Raw genomic sequence first — 17677 nt, 5'->3', positions numbered from 1 at the left:
AGGCCTTTATACGCAGGGGCAGGCTGTGTGTGTGTGTGTGTGTGTGTGTGTGTGTGTGTGTGTGTATGTACCTGCGTGTGACTGGATGTGTGGGTGTGTGAGCATGTGAGGTATGTACATGTGTGTGTGTGTGTTCTCCTTAGGCTTGTCTCCTGCCCAAGAGCAGCAACCTCCCTGGAGATTACTTGTCCTTGCCTACTCTGGGCTGTGTCCTCTCTCATCAGGCCCTGGCTCAGCCCTGCCGGCACACACTGTGCCCTTAGGTCTCATCTCACACTTGAGGTGGAAAGCTGGGCATCCTAGAGTCCCACCCAGCCCACCCAGTTGCTGCTCTCTCTCAGCTCCATGGCCCTGTGGGACACCTCCTTCTTCCTCTCTTCTCAGGCACTCTCTGGAAAGGCTCAGTGTTGCAAATCCTTGACCTATTTTTTTTTTTTTAATTAAAATTGTTTTAGAATTGCACGTGGATCTTTATCTGAAAATCTGATGGATTAATTTAGCGTTTTTCACCAAGCCAGGTGGCAGAAACCGTCGCAGGCATCATGGTCTTTTGCTTACATGCTGCCTTTGTGGGGTCCTTAGCAGCAGCCGCCACTGTGTGGTCTCAGTCCGTTTTGCTTCCTTGGCAGCCCCGAAAACCTGCTCCCATTGGGCTTTTCTAACTTCCGGTGTCTGATTCCTCTTGGCCATTATATCAGCCAGAGCCACACCAGAGATGGCCCCTGGGATTTGACTGCATGTTCCGTTCTTTGCTTTTTAATCTCTTCTGTTTCCTTTTGGTGTGCTTTTTTCCCCAGGGGGTGGTCTAGTTCATCTAGGATCCCTCTTGGAAAGGAATGCAGACTTGCATTTTGCATTAAGAAACTGGAAAACTTCCTGTGGGTCTTGGCATAGTACCCCTATGTCTGGGGTAGATCTTATACCCATTGAAACCACACAGTCTGACCGTTATGTTGAGGACTGGCCCCAGGAAGAGGAAAGTTGCTGAAGCCAGTCTTTGATTTCTTATTCTAGGTCTAGAGGTTTAAAGGCTTGTTTCTCAAATCTAGAAAAAAAAATGAAGCTAGAATTGCCTCAGCTCTATGTTGTCCTGAGCCAGTGGAGGTGGGAAGCCTTGGGGGCTTTCTGGGGTGGTGGTTGTGGTGCAGATGGTGAGAGGCTTGATCAGAGCCAACCACATCAATTAATGCAGCAAAGATGCATATTGCATTATGTATGTAGATACACACCAGAGTTGGACTCATTTCAAGGAGGTTTCTGAGAACTGATTTCAATTGCCAAGTTACTGACCCTCCCTAGGTGTCCATCAGCATGTAAACAGATAAAGAAAATGTGTCCTTGCTCAGACTTCAGAGTGCTGAGACCACAGGTGTGATCCACCACACCTGACTTACACTTTAAAAAGGAGATCTTGACATCTGTGACAATATGAATCCACCCGGGAGGTATTATGCTAAGTGAAATAAGCTATACACAGGAAGAGACACACTGCATCATAGCAGTCATCTGTGGGAGCTAAATACACTGAGTTCATAGCACCAGATCAGAACGGGCAGTATCAAGTGCTAGAGAGGTGGGGTAAGCAAAGAGAGAGGCTTATCAGAGTTACAAGGTTTAAGTAACACAGTTCTAGAAATCTATGGACAGAATATGGCTACAGTTAGTGATCAGTGTTATAAATAAAAAGCATAATTTATAAGAAGTTCCAAAATTATATAGTATAGGGCATCCCATTCACTCCTCATGGATGATATTTTACAAATAACTATATTATCAAGAAATAATCAAGGGGAGAGAGAGAGAGAGAGAGAGAGAGAGAGAGAGAGAGAGAGAGAGAGAGAGAGAGAGAGACTGGGGGAATGTGGCGCCGTCTTATAAAAGCCAGGATGCACCTGCGCACACAGGCTCATGTGCAGAGATCACATGGTCACGTCTGCGCGACTACGTGACCCCATAACCATGGGGCATGGGTCACGCAGGATGTATGACCTGGAAATGATTAGGTGGAGATGACTAAGTGTCCCGCCGGGCATACATGACCGTGGGGCGTGGTTGGAATTCCTATCAAACATTAGTAGGGGCTGGGACAGAGAGGTGGCTCAGCAGTTGAGAGCTATTTCTGCCTTTCCAAAGACTTCACTTTGGTTACCAGAACCCACATTGCGTGGTACACAGTTCCAGGGCATCTGACACAATTTTCTGGCCTCCGAGGGTACTTCATAGACATGGCACATACTCTCATGCACACACACACACAGACACACACACATACACACACACACACACAAATAAATAAATAAACCAAACTAAATCTTGAAAACAACAACAAAAACTCACATCTGTACAGTACTCCCAGTTAAACTACTAAACCACTAACTTTTTCTTTCACCTAAATGAATGCCATACATCCAAACTGTTTGTATTAAATTCTGTCCTCTCTATTGTTGAGTTATTCCATTATGTGGATGTATCAAACATGTTTATTCACCTAGTAAAGATTTTTTGATTTTTTCTAATTTTCCATTATTCCAAATAAAGTTGTGGGGCACAGGGAACAGTTTAACAGCCTGGGACTTCACCTCTCTCCAGACATTGCACCTATCCACCTGTTAGCAAGCTGTGCTCATGAAGCTGTGTGTGTACCTGTTGTCAGCAATGGAAGTAAGTTGCTTTTCTCAGCAACCTCTTGACTAGACTACATTTCTATTTAAGCCCATCGTGGAATGCAATCTGGAAAACAGGTCATAGGCTGATCCAGCTTCAACTGGATTTGAGTGTAATAAGGTAAAACTATGTCCCCAGGTAAACTTTTAGGGAGAATCCTCTACTGGCCATCTGATGCCTCTGTATGATTGAGCAGGTATATGATTAGAACCAGATGCTTCATGAGAAGGGACATATGCTTAGTCTGTCAATCAAGATAGTGAACCACCCAAACTATGCCCCTTAGCAACCAAACTTCTCCTTCTCTTGAACCCCATTAAGAAAGCCCTGAGCAATTACCAAGGCTTTTGAGTTCTTATATTTCTAACCTGTACTGTCATTTGGCTCTGAACAAAGTTTCCTCACTGCTTTGCAATCTGTGTGGGTTTCTATTTCATTCCTAGACAAGAGGCCAAGCATCTAGAAACCAGACCCAGACTCCAATGTTTCTCTGAACATTTGTATATGAAACAAATCAAAGAAATTGTCGCATGTCTATGCAACGGAGTAGGACAGTTTCCACACCCACCAATCCCACAAGGCCAGTGTCCTTGTGTTCTTTGTGTAGTTGTGATAACTGACCAACGTTCTGGTGAGTGCAGGTTGACCACAAGGCTCCATTTTCCACCACACCATGAATTTTGTGGGAGAGAGAAAGAGGATGGATTTCTAAGTGTGAGGCAACCTCGATAAAAGAAGCCAACATTTTCATAATGTGTTGATGACACCTAAATCTTTCAAATGACTTTGGAGTCTTTATAGTCCTTTAGACAGAGTGAGCAGGCAAGCCGCAGGGTCCTTCACATGCACTGGCTGAGTCCCAGATGGAAATCAGATTCATCTGTAATTTTCATTGCCCTCTTTAAGATTCATGAACACCTACACATTCCCCACAGTGGATAGCTAGCACAAAACATTTTCCTTATTTCTGCATTAACTTAAGGATGATCAGCATTCAGTAAAAAGAAATTTGCTGGCCTTGTAATGTTGTTAAGTGGCTTTTTTAATGATGTCAATGAAAAATTTATTTATTGGAGTGTGTTTTTTTTGTGGTTGCTCCAATTACTAGGTAATTGGGCTCTCTCTCATTTCAGTAGGATTAATGGAGGGGAGGAGTGTCTGGTACTTATTTGGAAAGACAGGGTTTGAGGTCGCTTTTCACAGGGACACATTAACATCTGGAGAGAGGAGGGTACAGAATCAGTTCAGGAGGACCATACTGCCATATTTCCACTCTCCTTTGTATCAATTGGCAATGCAAAATTACTTGCTTAGATTGAACAATGTCACTAAAAACTGAGCTATCCATGCTCTTACTTGAATCCTGAGTTGGTTACTTTGCAGTCAGATGACACTGGACTCATCACTATTCTTACCTCGCCAGGACAAGGAGAAAAATAAGGAGGGTGAAATTCTAGATGATCCTTGCATGGTGTGTGTCTCTTGTGGGAATAAACAAAGACTGCCCAAATGAGAACAGATGGACTGTTGGTAGACAGAATGGCTGCCCACCTGGAAACCTCCACCAGTTCAGGTGGGGGGTGGGAAAGTGGGGTAGTGGTGGAGGGGTGTGGGGTGAGGGGGTCTGGCAGATCCCTGGGAGTAAAAGAGGCTAGGGAGCCCTGATGGAGGCTGTGGCCTGGAGTGTCTTTCATGTGATTGGCTAAGGGAAAGTATTTGGTTTTCTCTGATTGGTTCTAGGATGGAATTGAAGATGAACAGCAGGAAGTCAACGGTTATTCATCAAGTTCTGGCCATTTAGGATTAATTGTTTTGGAAGTTGTTCAGTGTAGCAGGAATTTTAAAAGGTTTTATTAATTAAATCAAACCTGAGGCCAGTTATTGGGGTGAACTCTGGAAGAGCAGAGAGACAGAACAAGCCACAGCTAACCTCACCTGGCCAACTTCTCAGCTGGTCTTGTTTCCTCAGACTGGAAGCTTCTGAGTCCTCATCCAAATGGATCTCAGCTGAACTGTGCTGCTCGAAAGCCTGAATGCTTAACCAGCCAAATGCTTAACCAGCCAAATGCTTCTAGTTTCTGGTCCTCACGCCTTATATACCTTTCTGCTTTCTTTTTTCCTTTTTTTTTTTTTTTTTTTTTTGGTTTTTCGAGACAGGGTTTCTCTGTGTAGCTTTGCGCCTTTCCTGGAACTCACTTGGTAGTCCAGGCTGGCCTCGAACTCACAGAGATCCGCCTGGCTCTGCCTCCCGAGTGCTGGGATTAAAGGCGTGCGCCACCACCGCCCGGCCCTTTCTGCTTTCTACCATCACTCCCTGGGATTAAAGGCTCGCTTTCTGGGATTAAAGGCGTGAGTCACCATACTTGGCTGTATCCTTGAACACATGGATTTCTGCCTCTGGAATGCTAGGATTAAAGGCGTGTGCTACCACTGCCTATCCTAAGTATCTAGTGGCTTTTCTGTTCTCTGACCCCAGATAAGTTTATTAGGGTACACAATATTTTGGGGAACACAATACCACCACAGTTCAGCTTTCTGGATTGTCACTAGCGATAGATGACCCTGCTTCCCATGAGTCTGTCAGTCAGCAGGCAGCCTTTCTGGGCTGCTGGTGGAGAGGTGAGTGTTTGTTGTCTTGTGTAATAGCCTAAAGGTGTGGGTCAGAGTCTTGGTTGTTTAAGTTGTCTGGTAGTTTACATATGTGATCTCTCATCTTTGAGGTTACTGTGTGGCCTGCTCCAGAGAAGACAGGAGGAAATGGGGGCTTTCAGATCTGTGTCCCAACCATACAGGAACTGCCTGAACAGGCTGTCACTGAGACTTGGTGCTTGGTTGGTGGTGTCTGGTGGAAATGAGGCAGGATAGAAAGATGTGAAAAACTGAGGAGACTTGGGAAAGGAAAGAAACTCTGCACTGTGATGTCTGTGACATCCCTTTGAAGCCTCTTGTCAGTGAAGAATCAAGAATTTCAGCACAGGTCAGGCATAATGGTGCACATCTTTAATCCCAGCTCTTGCAAGGCTGAGGCAGGTGAGTCTCTATGAGTTTGAGGCCAGCCTGGGCTACATAGTGATTTCCAAGTGAGCCAAGCTTACTGGTAAGATTCTGTTTTGTGGGGGGTGGGAGTGGGAGGTGGTCCAACACAACTTGCTGTGAAGGTTGCTGACATAGAAATAGAAAAAAAATTAAAATAACGATAAACCCTGGTTAAGACCTAATTGTATATGATGTTAAGTGAATATGGCTTTCTTCTTTTCCTGTATATTTTCTGGGAACCCTAAAAATAAGACTGCTATCTTTCATTACCAATAAAAGACCCCAATATCCTATACAACTCCTGTGATCTGTGATGTGGCCTTAGCAGCTGTAATTCTATCCAGTGTACCACAGGAACCACCATGGCTTCATTAAGATTTAGTAGTGACTCTTTAAAAACGTCTTCAGAACCTACCCAAACCTATACATGGCCATTGCACAGTCAAGTGTGACTCTTCATTGGGGATCCCACATCCAACTTGGGTATTAACTTACCTTTCCCCAGCATCTTTCTATTAACCTTGCGCTCAAATCTGTGCCAACACATTCTTTTTAATAAACTCCACCAGGCCTTCACACCAGCTCATCTTCAAACCCCTGCCTTCCGTGAACCAAGATTCCTGGCTTCTGTCTGCAACGGACACCTGACAACAAAGAGAAAGTCAGTTTTCTCCAATGGAGTTGATGAACCAGCCTGCCTCCATCTTAGGAGTAAAAACCATCTTACAGTGAAGACAAACGCGGCTCATTCCTGTTTGTGATAAAATCTGCTTCTTGAGGATTGGGCTCTGCCCGCCTGTAACCTTAACTGCAAATGGCTCTCTGTACTGCTTATTCCAGGAAGTGGCAGTCACATGTTTGTTTCAGAGAGTTGTAGTGACCATCTTGAAATTCCGCCTTTGTTTCCATGACTACCTTGTTATACCCACCTTGTAACCATATCTTTGTTTCAGGAGGTCATTATTGTTCAGTTGGAACCTCCAGCTCGCTTTTGCATGATCTGGAAAACCCCATTTCTCTCTCTCTCTCTCTCTCTCTCTCTCTTTCTCTCTCTCTGTCTCTCAACCCCACCTTTTCAGAGACTCTCCAAAGAAGAAAAGGCGCTGGCCAGTCAGCTTACAAGGTCTCTGCCACTCATCTCTCGCTCACAGGCCCCTGGGAGCATTTGAAGTCACCGGGTAATCTGGGACTGTCCAGGCAAAGACAGGATTTATTGGTTTAACATCTGCTGCTCCTGCGTTCTGGTAATTTCCTCTGATTAATCTATTGTTTGCTTAACAGACAGACAGACAGACAGACAACTCCCCTAGGGGTCTAAGTTGTGATGAGCTGATTTTAGAACCTTCTCTAATTCCTCTAACAGAGGGAAAACATGAGCAAAATTTCTACAATTAAGAAAAGAAAGGCATGAATTCATGCTGCGGATACTGGGAAATGATTCTCAGGCAGCAGCATCTAATAACTCCCTGGCCATACCTGGGGAAAGAAAGTTAACGAAATCACAACAGTTCTCGTGGATTTTCTCCAATCTTAGGAGAAGTGGACACACGGGGGACACAGTTTGGAGGAGACTTTCCAGAAACTTTCACGTCTGAGAGAGCTCCTGTCTGGCGCTGAGGAGTCTCTAGATCTCAGTAGAGGTGATTCAATTACTAGAAGGACATTTTCCGAGACTCCACGCTGAGTTAAGGGAAATGCCTGAGCAGGTATCAGCCATGTGACAGCCCATCCCTCAAGCCAGGGGTGACATTCAGTGTGCTCTCAGGGATGACAGAATCAGACAACCCAGTAATGCCTGGCAGGACAAGACAAAAGGGGGACTTTAGAGCATGCAGTGTCAAGTGATCAGCATTAGCACTTTTACATAACTCAAAAACAGGCCAGAAACCGAGTTCATTCAGCTGGAATCTCATTGATAATTTCCAAAGAAAGGCTTGAGCTAATCATTGTGAACATAGATATTACAGTAATTAGGAAAAAAATGACAGATTTGATGATATCTATCTATCTATCTATCTATCTATCTATCTATCTATCTATCTATCTATCTATCTATCATTGGGGGTAGACTCCAGGGCCTTGTACATTCTAGGCAAGGGTTCTACCACTATACTATATCCCTAGGCATTTAAAATTTTTTTCCAAAATAATATTTTTATTGATTCTTTGGGAATTTCACACCATGTACCCCACCACACTCACTTCCCAGTCCTTCCATGTCTGTTCTCCACCCTTGTGACCTCCCCAAATAAAATTTAAAAATTAGAATTAAAATTCCAAAAAGGTCCAATTTGGGCTATCTTTATACTCATCAGAGCATGGCCAAACTCTCAGTGGCCTGCCCCTTAAATAGAACTGAGTCCTTCCCTTCCTGCATCCCCACCAGAAGTCAACAGTTGTGGAGAGCAACACTTCAGCATCCTTATCACACTGAAAAAACAAACAAACAAACAAACAACTTTTTATTGATTCTTTGTGAATTTCACATCATGCACCCCAATCCCATTCATCTCCCCATCCCTCCATGTCTACCCTCTGCCCTTGCTACCTCCCCTACAAAAGAAAACAAAACAACCTTGCCCCCAAACATCTCATTATGGAAGCTGTGGTGTGTCACGCAGTACACCCTTTTGTCCAAACAGCTTTACTTGTAAATATTCATTGCAATGAGTCATTGGTCTGGTTTCTGCTACATTATCAATACAGGATAATCACTGGGGCTCCTCTTAGATATCCTGTTGTTGCCCTGTGTCATGGAGATCCTGTAGTTTTGGATCTGCAGAACTCACCCTTCATGCGCTCCAGCAGTTCTCAGGTGGGGTAGATGTTGGGGTGAGTAACTCAAAGCCCTAGATCTGGGCTGGGTGGTAGCTGAGTTGGTCAGGCTGCCTGCTCTCCTGCACACAACAACACCAGGGCCAGCTCTCCTGCTTTGCCCAGGTGAGGGTCAGACCAGCTCACCTGAATGCCAAAGTTGGCAAGGGGTAGGGTAGGGTTAGCTCTCTCTAATCCACACCTCTAGGGCCGACTCTCTCATGCTGCCCAGGTTGGGGGACAGGGCCAGCTCTTCTGCATTCATGCCCTCAGGGTTGGCTCCCCAAGTGCTGCTGTTGTACCTGTGTCTGGAAACCCCCAGAGACCACCAAGGAGCCAGTTCCCGATGCAAGCACATAAGGGTCTTTTTATTGCCAGGTTTGAACCTGGACCATCTCCCAGTGGATGAAGGGAAATGCAGTGGTGGTAACGGCAGACATGGGCTCAGAGGTAGGAGAGTTTCTTAAGGAAAAAAACCACAAGCTGGGGATTACATGCCTTGGCATTTTTGGATTGGGTAAAAGGGATATGGGGCAAAGTGATTTTGTGAAACTATTGGTCTAACTTTCAGCGGGAAATGTGAAATCACAACCTGCTGACAGATATCTGGATATCTGCAAGGGCCATAAACTGCAGACAGAATGTCTGCAGGAGCATCTGGATCTGGATAAACTTTACTGCCCTGTTTCTTAATTGGCTGCTTCTAGGGTACCTGTTCGAGTTGTCATGGCACATTCCTGAGGTTGTTCCTGGAGCTGAGTACAGCCTTCCCCCTGCCCGCCCCGTCACCAGGTGGTCTAAAATGGTGGCCCTTCCCTAAGATGGAGTCTGCAAAGTCAAGTCTAGGCCTTCATACTGCAACCAGCAAGGAGCAGGAGCCAGCAATTCCATGTTTTTGCTCCTGGTGCATGTGCGCATGCACCTGTGCGCATGCAACCAGGGCCAGCTCTCCTGTGCTGCCCAGGTGAGGTGTGGGGGCAGCTCTCCTGAGTTCTGCAGCCAGTGAGGGGTGGAGCCAGATCTCCTGCTCTCATGCCCTTGAAGCCAACTCTCCCATGCTGCCCAGGTGAGGGGGCAGGGCCAGCTCTGTGCAGCCCTAGGACATCAACATGGCCCTAGGTGGCAGCCCAGACCAGGGACATCTGCATGGTCTTTGGTGGTAACATGGGCCATGGACATCGACCCAGACCCCTGCTGCTGCAGGACCATGGAACCAGATATGGCCCTCAGCAGCAGCATGGGCCGGGACATCTCCATAGCCCCAGGTGGCAGCATTAGGCTGTTCCTCTCTACCCTCTAGTTCCACTTCTATTCATGGTACACAAGCCCGTCCACTTCTTTCTCTCTCATCTCTCCACTTGCTCACTGTGGTGACACCCACCTGGCCCAGGCTGCATGTCTTCGGGTGGGGGCCTCTTCAGTGTCTCATGCCCTGCCAGCCCTTATCACACTTTTAAAGAATTCTCTTCAATGGCTTCTTGTTTAGGCTGTTACTCTTTTTTTGGGAGTGGGATTAGGGGGTGGGGATTGTCACAGGAGCCCTCCATGTCCCTTTCTCTTAACTGTGCATCTACAGTCGTTGAAATCACTGCAAAAGTAGCTCCCTTGCTCTTTCCAGTCAGCGAGAGCACGGATCATGGGCTTTCACATAGTTTTCGTTGACAGCAGAGATCATGAACATGACTCTGGCTGCAGAAGGACCATGGACCCAGACAAGGCCCTCGGAGGCAGCCTGGGCCACGGACATCAATGTGTCTTCAGGCTGTAGCACAAGCCATCAACATCTGCATGGACTTTGGTGGTAACACGGGTCACAGACATTAACACAGACCCAGACATGGCCCTCAGCGGCAGCACAGACCAGTGACATCAGCATAGCTCCAGGTGGTCCCTTGGGTAACTCACTTCAGCATGGTTCCTGGCCTGCAGCATGGCCCTTGGGCATCAACATGGCTTCAGGCAGTGGCACTGACCACAGACATTTGCATGAACTTGGGTGGTAACACGGGCCACAGACATCAATATGGCTCCCTGCCTCAGGACTACCGACTGACTCATGGCCCTCAGCAGTGGCACATGCCTATCAACAAGGCATTAGTCAGTGGCACAGATAGCATATGTCCACATGGATCTCAGGCTTCATCATGGCCTGGGGCAGCAGCATAGACCACAGACACCAACATGGCCCCTGGTGGCACCGTGGGCCACGGTGGTCCTTCAATGAGGTACAATCCAGAAAGTGAATGGTTCTTCATCTCGGACCTCCGACATTGCCCAGAGACAGGTTGATCCCCAGGCTGGGTTGCATGCTTGGGAGCTGAGTTTGTGGTTGCATAAGCTCCAGCCTGCTGTACACCACCCTGCTTACCCCCACTGGGCAAAGACAGCATGGTGACCTCAGCCCTCTCTCCCAGCCGTCACTGCCCTCACATCTCCAGTTCAGCCTCTCTCCACACTGCACACTGCTCTACTCCCTATATACATTCATTCATTCATTCATCGTAGTGAGGCCTGCCACCTGTGCAGTGAGGCAGGAGCAGCCAGCCTGGGCAGGCATTTTATTTTATCTTGGGTTTTGGCACAGGATCTCACTGTGTAACCCAGAACGGTCTGAAACTTGCTATGTAGACCAAGGATGCTCTCAAACTCATGATCTTCCTGCCTATATCTCCCCAACCGGAGGGATTACAGGTGTGTCTCACCTCACTCAGCTTCATTTTGTGTACTTACTATACTGCAGTGTGAGGGCTCAAACCCCAGGCCATGTACATGCGAGGTGAGTGCCAGGCTCTGTACTATAGTCTCAGCCTGATCTTACGTATTAAATAACCAACAACAACCTTCTCAGCGGCTGGGGGTGTAGCTCAAGGATAGACCTGTCTAGCATGTACGAAACCTTGGGTTAAGTCCCCAGCACCGCAGGAACTTGGTGTGGTGATACAATCCAGTAATCCCTGTATTCAGCGTATAAAAGCAGGAGAATCAGGAGTTCAAGACCATCCCTGGCTCCCCAGCAAATTCCAGGCCAGACTGAGCTACGTGAAACCTATCTCAAACAAAAAACAAACACAATCAAAGAAACCTTTTCAGAATGTTTTCTTTTCTTATCCTTTTATTGGAAATAGATTTTTGTTAACATATAGTATATCCTGATTATGGTTCCCTTCCTTCCACCCCTCCCAGTTCTCTTCACATCCAGACCCTTCTGTCTCTGATTAGAAAACAGACGTCTAAGGGAATATAATATAATGTAATATAATAAGATAAAACAAAAACTAACACATCAGAACAAAACAGACAGAAGGGGAAAAGTAGGAGAAGAAAAGGGACAAGAAACAGATGCAAAGACCCACTCAGCGACACACTTATTTATCCCATAAAACACTGAACTGAGCTGGGCAGCAGTGGCACATGCCTTTAATCCCAGCATTCAGGAGGCAGAGGCAGGCGGATCTCTGTGAGTTTGAGGCCAGCCTGGTCTACAGAGTGAGATCCAGGATAAGCACCAAACTACACAGAGAAACCCTGTCTCAAAAAATTAAAACAAACAAACAAACAAACAAAAACCACTGAACTGGAAGCCACGATATATACCCAAAGGACCTGTAGTGTAAAAAGAGAGAAAAATAAAAATAAGATAAAACAAGCCCTGACATGACATTATAAGACAAGGAACCTCCAAAAGTGTGGATGAGTTGGTTTTCTGTTGGCCATCTTCTGTTGGGCATGCAGTCTACCCTGAAGAGTAGCTGTTTCCCCAGGAAGACTCCCTCCTGAAAAATTTTCATTTGCAAGTGGTTATCAAATGGAGGTAGCTTCTGGGTTAGGGGTGGGGACAGGTGTCCACGTATCCTTTCAGCTCTAGGATTCCAACTGGTGCAGACCCATGCAGGCCTGCATGCTGCCTCAGTCTCTGAGTCCATGTGTGTGTTGATCCTGTTAATTCGGAGGCCTTGTTTTCTTGGTGTCCTCCACTCCCTCCAGCTCTTACACTCTATCAGCCTCCTCTTCCACAGGGTTCCCTGAGCCCCAAGAGGAGGGATGTGATGGAGGCATCCCATTTAGGGTTGACTGTTCCAAGGTCTCTCACTCTGATTATTGTCTGTCTATGGGTCTCTTTATTTGTCTCATCTGCTGCAGGAGGAAGCTTCTCTGATGATGACTGAACAAGACACTGATCTGTGACCATAGCAGAATAATGTCATCAGGAGTCTTTTTATTGCTAGGTTATTTTAGTAGAACAGTAATCTAGGTCCCTAGGTTATCTAGTCTCAGGTTCTTAGCCACATAAACAGTGCCAGTATGGGTTCCATCTCATGATAAAAGGGTATACGTTTTGTAACAGGTCCCCAGACCTTAGCACAACTGACTCCATGATGGAAGTATCATTCAGGCCTTGGAACCCAGCACGTAGGCAGCAACACCAGCCAGAAGGAGAACAAAGACCCAATCCTTCAAAGTCCATAGTTCTGGGAAAGTCTCTAAATGTTCTAACCTTGCCTTTTGGCTTCTGTAGTTCTGCTTCTGGCTAACTGTTTTTGCTAACTGAAGTATGTCAACCCAGGATGTGTATTTTTTTTCTTTTTCTTTTCTTTCTTTTTTTTTCTGCTTAAAAACCCACTCTGAAAAAGGCTCAGTACTGAGCACCTAGCTGGCTAATAAATACTTTCTACTGGCTTGATCCCATCTCCCGGTGACCTTCTCTGGTGGATACCTCACAATATTTGTGGAGGCCACAGCATCTTTCCCAGAGATCAGACCTTGAGATACAAGGGGTCTTGGAGTCTCTCAGAGCAGGTAAGTGTGTGGTGGCCAAGGGACTCCTATCAGGGCTGTGCAACCTGAGATGTTCCAGGGCCTGGGACTCCCTCTGACCAATCACTGCCTAGTGCTGGAAGAACCAGACACCTCCACCACCCCTGCCCCCCAAAAGGAAATAAAATGCAGAGTTGCCTGCCTGGTCTGTCACCTCCGGAGGTAAGTCTGGTTAAGTCTGGATCCCTCAAGGTAAAAATTATTTTGTTTCTGTGTTTTAGATAAAATTGTTACAGGAGGGTGGGTTCTGCCTTGGGACATGGTGACCCAGACGTGGAGAGATCTTCCAAAGCGTGGCAGTCAGCTCTGCTGTCCGGCCTGGTGTGACTCAAGAGGTTTCTGTACTTGGTGACCCAGCCCCTGACCCTTTGGAGGCCAGACTGGCCTCAAGGGCTGTTAGCCATTCCTACACGTGTTCCCTCTTGAGACTGAGCACATATGCTCTTCTGTTGAATATTCCTGAGGGTTGAGTGTCCGGAAGGGCTTGTGGAAGATATCAGCACGTCTCAGCATGGCTGTTTTCTGGCCCCTTCAGGTCACCACAGAGTTGGCTCTGACTGGATCCAACTCCTCCCCAGGTCTTTTTTATTTTAACATGGGGCTCCTTTCTTTAGACAATTTACCCTATTTCTGGGTAGACCAGTTCTTCCTCAGACAGAGTGACTGCCTGGGCCAGTCTGATGTACACTTCTCCCTTTTGTTCTCTTGCATCTACTGCCCTACACTCAGCTCTTGGTATGCAGTGTGCACACTGTCCTGGGAGGCTCCCTTTCTGGATGTGCAGAGCACAGTGCAAGAGGACTTCAAGCTGGTGGGTTCATTCCTTGGAGACAAGTGATGAGCAGTCTTTCTATCCTGTCCTGTGGTCTGTGACAATCTCCCTTCAGCCCAAGATGACTGTGTCAGATGGTATTGACTTGAGGCCCAAGTTGCCTTTCCCAGAATCTTTCTGAGGCAGAAACTTAGAAGCTGCTTGTGCTGGTAGCTGTTGTCAACTTGGCACAAACTAGAGACATCTGGGAAGGTGGAGCCTCAGTTGAGGAAATGTCTCATCACATTGGCCCACGGGCATGACTGTGGAGGAAGACCAAGCCCCCCTCTGAACAATGCCACCCCTGGGCAGGGGTCTCGGATTGTAGGAGAAAGGTAGCGAACATAAGCCTGGGAATAAGCCAGTGAGCAGCATTCCTCTGAGGCTTCTGCTTCAGTACCTGCCTCCAGGTTCCTGCCTTGAGTTCCTGCTCTTGCTTCCTTTAGTCATGGACTCTAATCCAGAGCAGTAAGCTGATAAACCCCTTTCCTCTCCAAGTTACTGTTTGTCATTGTGTTTTGTCACAACAGTAGAAACCCCAACTGAGATTGAAATTGGTACTGTAGGTATGGGATATTGCTGTGACAGACACAGCCATGTTTTGGGGAAGATTGTGGAAAGGTTTCGAAACTGGGCTGACAAAGCCGTTGACTGTGCAGAGCTTAACAGGCTGTTGTGGGAAGCTGGAAGGTGATGCTGAGAACAGTGCAGATGATGGAGACCATGGAGTTTCAGGGTCTCTATTGGAGCCATTTACTATTGTGAGCCAAGAATCTGTGGTTCTGGCCAGCTGGGCCTGAAGAATCAGTGGTGATTAACAAGAGACCAGCGGCACCAAGGCAAAACCTTCTTGGAAGTGTTTCCTCAGGGTCAGCGCACAGAAGTTGTGGCCCAAACGGGACCAAGGCTGTGCTTTTGCTGGCTGCTGAACTTGGTACTGTAGAAGTCACCCAGGTGGAACTGGTTTGAAGGCATGAAGAGGTCATGGAGAAGAGCTGAGGCTTGGCACCATGAGAGGCTATTGGTGAAGGTCTAACCTTATTTACAGTAGAAACCCTAGGATTGTAGGGGTCATGAAGAGAAGTTGAGGCTTAGCATCATGTGACAGTGTTAGGGTCCCTGAAGAGGGCCCAGGAGAGGCTGTTAGAGAAGGTGCAGCCCAGTCACATAGAGAACCCAACATAATGGAGATGTCAGTACACCACCAGAGCCACCCAGCACAGCAGCAGGTGTGGAGCCGAGCTGGGTTTAGGGGACAAGCTGTGTGTGCTGTGGATGCAGAACTAGAGATGTGGAGCTTCATAGACCCTGTGGATCCCAGATCATGAGTTCCAGATATCTGAAGTTGAGCTTTACACGGTTGGACCTTATTTTTGCTTTAATTTGAATGTATCTGTTCTCCAGTACTTCCCTCTTGGAATGAGAATGTATGTGACTTGGTTTTTGATTTTACAGTAGCCCATAGTTGAGAGAATTTGGGTCTTTTAGAGATGCTTTGAATGGTGAAAGAAACTTTGGATATTTTAAAGAGAATGGATGTTTAAGTGATGAAACATTTAAAGACTGTGGAACTTTTAAAGTTATACTATGTTTATATTGTGATATTATTATGAGATCCTGGGGATGAACAAGAAAGGAACTGTTATGGTTTAATAAGTGATATGTTTGTGGATCAAGTTGGCAAGGGTCAATTGTACTGGTTGGTTTTTGTCAACTTGACACACACCTATATATATCTGGGAAGAAGGGATCTTAACAGAAGAATGCCTCCATAAGAACGGCCCATAGACAGGTTTGTAGGAAATTTCCTTGTTTTGGCTTTTTGAGACAGGGTTTCATCATGTAGCCCTGGCTGTCCTGGAACTAGCTCTGTAGATGAGGCTAGCCTTGAACTCACAGAGATCCACCCACCTCTGCTGTCCAAGTGCTAGGATTAAAGGAGTGCATCATGACCTACTGGCGGGAATTTTCTTAATGATTAATGTGGGAGGGCCCAGCTCACTGTGGGTAGTGCCACCCCTCGGCTGGTGGTCCTAGATGGTATAAGAAAGCAAGCTGAGGCCGGGCTATGGTGGCACATGCCTTTAATCCCAGCACTAGGGAGGCAGAGCCAGGCAGATCTCTGTGAGTTCAAGGCCAGCCTGGCCTACAGAGAGAGATCCAGGACAGGCACCAAAACTACACAGAGAAACCCTGTCTGAAAATCTAAAAAAAAAAAAAACCCAAAAACAAAAAACAAAACAAAACAAAAAAAGCTGAGTAAGCCACGGAGAACAAGTTAGTAAAGAGCATTCTTCTCTGGTCTTTGCTTCACTTTCTGCCTCAAATTTCTGACTTGAGTTCCTGCCCTGACTTCCCTTCATGATAGATGTGATCAGGATATGTTAACTGAAACAAACCCTTTTCTCCCCATTTGCTTTTGGTCATGGTGTTTATCACAGCATTAGAAATCCTAATTAAGATAGACATAGTGTTTATCACAGCAAAAAGAAAGAACCAGGGCGCCGCTTTTGCTAAAAAGCATCGATTTCTTCCTTGGATCTACAAGAAGCTGAAGACATTGAAAGCCCAACATCTGTCTTTATTCTGTGTCTGCCTCTTTTTGTTTAGCTGAAGGCACAGAGATAATTAATTGTCCCTAACCTTTCCTTTTGAGTCACTTTGGATTCATGGAATAGCAGTTTCCATGGACAGGTTCCCCTCCCTTAGGTAAGTTCAATTATCAGTGAAGGCCAAGAGGTACCTTTTAGCTGAGCAATCACTGCAGAGAGCCAGTTTATCCCCTCAGCTGCATCTTCAGACCATCCTTTAGGACCAGTGCCGAGACAGAGACGGACCAGTGATGTGCAAACCCACGCCTTGGTCAGGACGGCTTCATTTTGTACCTTTCACCCCCTGCCCCAATTATTTCTTTTCTTTCTTTCTTTCTTTCTTTCTTTCTTTCTTTCTTTCTTTCTTTCTTTCTTTCTTTCTTTCTTTCTTTCTTTGTTTTGTTTTGTTTTCAAGATAAGGTTTCTCTGTGTGAAAGTTCTGGCTGTCCTGGAACTTGCTTTATAGATCAGGCTGGTCTCAAACTCACAGAGATCCGCCTGGCTCTGCCTCCTGACTGCTGGGATTACAGGCCCAATTATTTCTTAAACCTAAAGCTTATGTCAGTATCTCGAAGACAGGTTTGGAGTCCCTAGACACTGTTATCTGTTCCTCTTTCCTGTGCAGCTGCATTGAACAAGTCTCTTTGCTCCGATTTTCACCATTATTCCCACCCCCCTCTCTCCAAGCCAAACTGTATCCAGCTTTATAAAAGACACTTTTCATAAACCATCACGGTACTTCAGGCGGGACACGAGCAGACAATCATGAACAGTACACAAGAACTTCCAGACTCCTTTCTTGTATAGACTACCAACATCAGACTGCCACTATAAAACCCAATGAAGTCTTCATTCGAGGCTTTGAAAAAGGGGGAAGAGCTTAGAGTGGGGGCTGACATTTCTCATTGAGGATGTTGTTTGACAACTTTTCCCAAGCCGACCTTGA

The 17677-nt window shown here is 46.3% G+C and overlaps 1 pseudogene; it reads right to left on the bottom strand.

Annotated features, from left to right (window-relative positions):
- Window positions 1–496: 496 nt before the first annotated feature.
- Window positions 497–9771, bottom strand: LOC131920879 (large ribosomal subunit protein eL24-like; annotated as a pseudogene).
- Between the last annotated feature and the right edge of the window lie 7906 nt (window positions 9772–17677).

This window comes from Peromyscus eremicus, chromosome 10 (assembly GCF_949786415.1).
Source record: "Peromyscus eremicus chromosome 10, PerEre_H2_v1, whole genome shotgun sequence".
NCBI classification, from domain to species: Eukaryota; Metazoa; Chordata; class Mammalia; order Rodentia; family Cricetidae; genus Peromyscus; species Peromyscus eremicus.
This window is presented reverse-complemented; position numbering and strand designations above follow the sequence as displayed.